The following is a 5,583-nucleotide window of genomic DNA, read 5'->3' as shown; positions in this document are numbered from 1 at the left end:
TGAATTTGTTAATCGTTTCATGCTTATACTGATTTCGCCTAGTTAGAGGTTTAGGTTCTGGAACTTTGAATTGATTATCGCTTAGTTAATTGATTCTCAACAAATTCGGAAGTTAATGGTTGGAATCTGAAAATAATCTTTTGAAACCGAGGATTGAGTTGTGAACAAATGAACCAAAGAGATTTAGCCGTTTTATTATATTGCTTAACTACTATTTCTGAATTTGATTTATGTTCACACTATCCAACAACAAAAACCCCCCTGTTGTGTGTGAGTATAAGGTGTTTGAAGCTTTGCTTGAAAGATAATCATTGGGAAACGACCTAGGAGTCACTTCCTAGTACTGCAGTTTTTAATTGTTTTATTATTTGTATCGGGTACGGCCTCGATCAAATGTAAAGTTGTATCCATCAGGTCTTGGGCTTTTATCACCATCACAACTCCAAATTGCTTTCTTGATCTCTTCTACCTCAAACTTAGTAGTAAGGAAGGCATTTTCCCTTACAGACAATCGATTGAAATCAATACCATCTAGAGAAGGTCTACACTTGATGCACCCCTCAAATTTTGCCTCAAAATATGAGCTAATGTAATTTTTACCTCTAGTGGGGTCTTTAATCCACTCCCCATCAATTGTCAATCCCATGAATTCCTTGAACCTCCTGTTCATCTCTATTGACAAAAGAAAGAATTTTGAATTAGAGTCACCTTCATGAATTCATCTCTATCTATATTTCTGCAATAAAAGGTTGTCATTTTGTCTTGAGAGGTGCCAAAGTTCAGTAGTAGCCAAATGTCTCGAATTAACATCATCCTCCGATATAATACCATTGCTACTTTTTGCATCAACATAATTTATAACTTTCACATGATCTTCAATTATTCTATCCATCGTATCAAACTGATCCTTGTTCCAACTCTTTAAGACTACTTTCACTTTCCTTAGTTTCTCCTTAAAAACAAAAAAAATCCTCTTCTACTACTTTCTAGTTTCTTCCATTCATCAACTACAAATTGATCGAAACAATGATAAGAAAGCCAACAATTATTAGTGCAAAAAGGTGTCGAACTCCAATCTGAATCATCAATTTTGAGCAAAATGGGGCAGTGATCCGAAAAAGTCCCACGGAAGCCTAGGTGAACCAGATTGCCCCGTGAAATCAACCAATCGTCATTTACCATAAATCTGTCTATCCTTTTCTTTGTCTTTCCTAAATATGCAACCATGCATGAATGAGAGATTGAAGAGGTAAGCATGCATCACATATGTTTTGATGAAGAAAAAGTACACACATAGTTTGATGAAGACAAAAGATTGATGAAGATAAAGGATCGAAAACATGGTTAATGTTCAAGGAGAAGCTTGAGAGGATGAGCAAACAACAAAGTATCAACTATGAAGTCAAGACTCAAGATTATACAGGGCAAAGCATTCAAAAGAAGATCTAGGGATTAAATATTTTTATATCTTTATTAGGTCATAAGTTGCTTGCTTAGTAAGAGTCTAGGCTAGGATGAACCCTAATGAAAGTCTCACAAGCTAAAATCAATCATATCCAAAAAGAGAATCATATGCATACATACATACATGATCATATGTTTTGAATGCATTTAAAAAGTGTTTTAAATCATACTTCATTCAAAGACATGCATCATTAGGTTATAAATCATGTAGGAGGCTCATTCATTATTTGAAATATGTTTTAGAAAACCATTAATCCATTAACAGATGTGTTAATCGATTAATCCTTGGGAGGAACACGTTAATCGATTAAATGGTGAGTTAATCGATTAAGGTGGTTGCTGATTCTGTTTTCTATTATTTTCATGAAACCTGTTAATCGATTAAGGTTCAGTATAATCGATTAACTTCAGTTAGAAACAGAATAGTATATTAACCTAAGCTTTTCATATTTATAAACAATGTTCATAGGGTTAGAACACATTTTCGAAACAAAGAGTTTTACACTTTTTTCAAGAAATCTTAAGCTCAAACTTTCATATCTTTTATAAATATTTTCTAAGTGTTCTTTTGAGAAAAGAAAATGGTGAATATTTATAAGATACCTGTTGAGCTTAATTGTCATATCTTTGTGAAAAAGAAACATTTTATCTCACACATTTTATTCTGTAATTGTGAGATCTTGAGAAGGGTTCTTAGATTGTAAGAAGAGTGTAAAATCTCCACATTGAGGTGCATATGTAACTTGAATAAAATTGTTAGACTAAGACATTGACACATTATTTTGGTGTGTTGTATCAATATAGAAGGAGAATAGGATTGGGAAAACCCTAGCTGCAGTTAGGTAAGTGTCTTTGCGAGAAGCAAGAGGTCTTGGTTGTAAGCGATACTTAGGCTGGGGCTAGAGTCGTGAATGGTGAGGCATCCTAGTAGGCGAACTTTGTAGTCAACCGAAGTGGGGGTTTAAGATCCAAGAAATGAGCGTCTTGCGACTTGTATTGGAATTGTGTTTGTAAGAACATTGAATTTCCATAGTGAAGAAAAATCTCCAAAGATCAGAAGGGGAGGCCTAGATGTAGTTTGCAAGTGGACCCACAAACGAATCAGGATAAAAGCTGAGTATCATTCTTTTTTTCCATATCTTTTTATATTTTCGCATTACTTTATTTAAGTAACTTGACATGCATATAATTCTCTGATAATTGCATAGTCTGTATTGTGCATTTACTATTCTTAATTGTTTGTAATAAGTGTATGTAAGTTTGGCTGAATCTTGGAATATCGAAATAAAACTGTTTTAACTGAAACTGTACTACATAATCGATTAAGTAGTTAGTTAATCGATTAACAACAGGTCGAGTTAATCGATTAAGTCTATCTTTAATCGGTTAAACAATGTGTAAATTTGTATTTCCTCTTCGTTTATCAAACGATGGTAATTGTGTACCGAATCACCTATTCACCCCCTCTAGGTGAGTGGCAGATCCCCGTGGGACCCAAAAAATGGTATCAGAGCTAGTACGACCGTGCTAGCTTAGCTGTTTAGATCATTGATCCTAGGCACTTTTACCATGGGCTCTTCTAACCCGTTTAACGATGATGGCACATCCATCGACTGCCCTCCAATTTTCAGTGGCAAGGGGTACGCCTAATGGAAAATCCGAATGAGAATTTTTATTGAGGCTATCGATACGGAAATTTGGGATTTCGTAGAAAATGGACCTTTCGTTCCACTACACATGGTGAACGGAAAAACGAAAGAGAAACCAATAAGTCTCTTGACCAACGAGGAAAACAGAAAAGTGCAATTTGATTTGAAATCGAAAAACATTATAACATCCTCACTCTCATACGATGAGTTCTTTAGAGTTTCTCAGTGCGATAGTGCCAAGGATATGTGGGACACTTTACAAGTAACCCACGAAGGCACTAGTGAGGTCAATAGGTCTAGATTGAATACATTGGTACATGATTATGAGCTATTTCGCAAGTTTCCGCATGAGTCTACTTCTGATTTATGAAAGCGATTTACTCACATGATTAACCATCTCATTGCATTAGATAAATCTTTTGCCAAACATGAACTAATTGTTAAAGTGTTGAGATGTCTGGACAGGAAATGACAACCCAAGGTGACTACCATCGTGGAGTCAATGGACTTGGAACAAATGATGCTCGCAACTTTATTTGGCAAACTTCAAGAACTTGAGCTGGAGTTAAGACGTTTGACACTTGATGAACAAATGGAGGAGGACGATTCATCAACAAGCATCTCAGAAAATAAAGAATCATACAAGATTTGTCTAATGACTCAAAATCTGAAATCTTGCAAAGTAAGTGAGCAAGAAGAGCCTAGTGAGGTATACTCATCCGATTCTATCTCAAATTCCGATATACTTCCCATGTATGACATGCTTTATGATGCTTATGTTGAAATGCATGAAGAACTTAAAATGTTAGCTAAAAAGAACATAGAAAGAAAAAGGTTAATTTTAGATCTTAAAAAGAAGATATGTGAATTGCAAAAATTCATTGATATGCTGAAAATTGAAAATGAAACCTTAGATCCTAAATATGCTATCTCTTTGTTAGATATTTGTGGAACGGCAAGCGCACCGTATCGTCCAAGTAATAAAATTCGGTAAAGTACCGGGATATCGTCCTCAGGGAGCAGAGTGGATTTACACTATTTCCTACAAGAATTAGTTAAGCAATATTTACAATGATTTTTTTTATAAGATTTGATTTTAGTTATGAAATTTGTAAATTGAACGAAAGATAAATAAATTAAATTGGGATCGAAATGCATTGTTCTTTCCCAATGACATCCATGGATTCAATTCCAAGTGAATTATGAAGTTACTGATTCAGATGCACATGTCATTCAAATCATTCACATCGATCCCTTGAGTAAAATCCTTAGATAATTGCTCAAATATCAATTCCTTGAACATTTAACCAATTAACTAGCATTAAGTTTCATGTAAAAGCAATTCATGCATCATTCTCCATTCCTAAAGTAATGATGTATGAAGGAAGATGATCCAGGTTCGGTATCAAGTTTAATTTCTCAATTAAACTTGAACCTAAGAACAAGAACTTAGTAGCAAATTAAATTCATGCATTAATAGCGGGATGAACTTCCCAAAATCAAATAACTATTACAATGGAATGGAATCCAGGAATACAAAGGTTAGAAGATTACATTTCGAATCCCTCAGCAAGAGCTAATCACTCCTTCTCGCTATTACAATGCTTGAATCATGAAATTATACAAGGTATCATGTGAAATAGAATCGTTTCCACGAGTTCTATTCTAATCACCCATTTTTTCGTGCCAAGAATTGCTTCAGAAGTGTTTCGATAACTGGTTATTCCTCCAGAACTGCTTATATCAGCCACTAACTGCTACTCTCTCGCTCAAGCTAGAGATTCTTGCTTGAACGAGAGAAGTTGCCCTTTTCACACACGAACACCTCGCTTGGGCGAGGGGCAAACAATAAGTATGATTTTTTTTGTCTGTAAATAGCGCATGAGCGAGGCTCCCTCGCTTGGGCGAGGGGTACCAGTGTTTTCTGATGAATTTCCTCTGAATTATGGCTTGAGCGACCATTACCTTGCTTGGGCGAGGTTAGTGCTGTTCAAAAACATATTCTTCTATCTTTTTCCTCATTTTTTCATCATTTCTTACCTGCAAACGGCAACAATTACTTAAATTCATAAACAATACAAGATTGCCAGATTATTTGGAATTATATGCAATTAAATCATAAATCCACACAAAATGCTCCAAAATCTTTCATATTTTATTAACATTTTGGCACTTAACACTCTTCATGTAATTGTTCTTTTAACTTAAATGTGACATCTATTCGTGAAAATTGCATTTGCATGAAACATGAAATTAATGTCTTAAATGATAATCTTGCTAATTTCACATCTAGTTATCACAATTCAAACAACTTACTTGTCACATATGAAAATAATGGGATTAAATCTAGTTTGGAAGATATGCATGCAAATAACACATTTCACAAGAATCAAGTAAATGTTTTTAAATTTTTAAATCTTGAATCACATACTTGTTTCTATTGTGGATTGTATGGTCATACCTTGAATGC

Source organism: Lupinus angustifolius, chromosome LG06 (genome assembly GCF_001865875.1).
Source record: "Lupinus angustifolius cultivar Tanjil chromosome LG06, LupAngTanjil_v1.0, whole genome shotgun sequence".
NCBI classification, from domain to species: Eukaryota; Viridiplantae; Streptophyta; class Magnoliopsida; order Fabales; family Fabaceae; genus Lupinus; species Lupinus angustifolius.
This window is presented reverse-complemented; position numbering follows the sequence as displayed.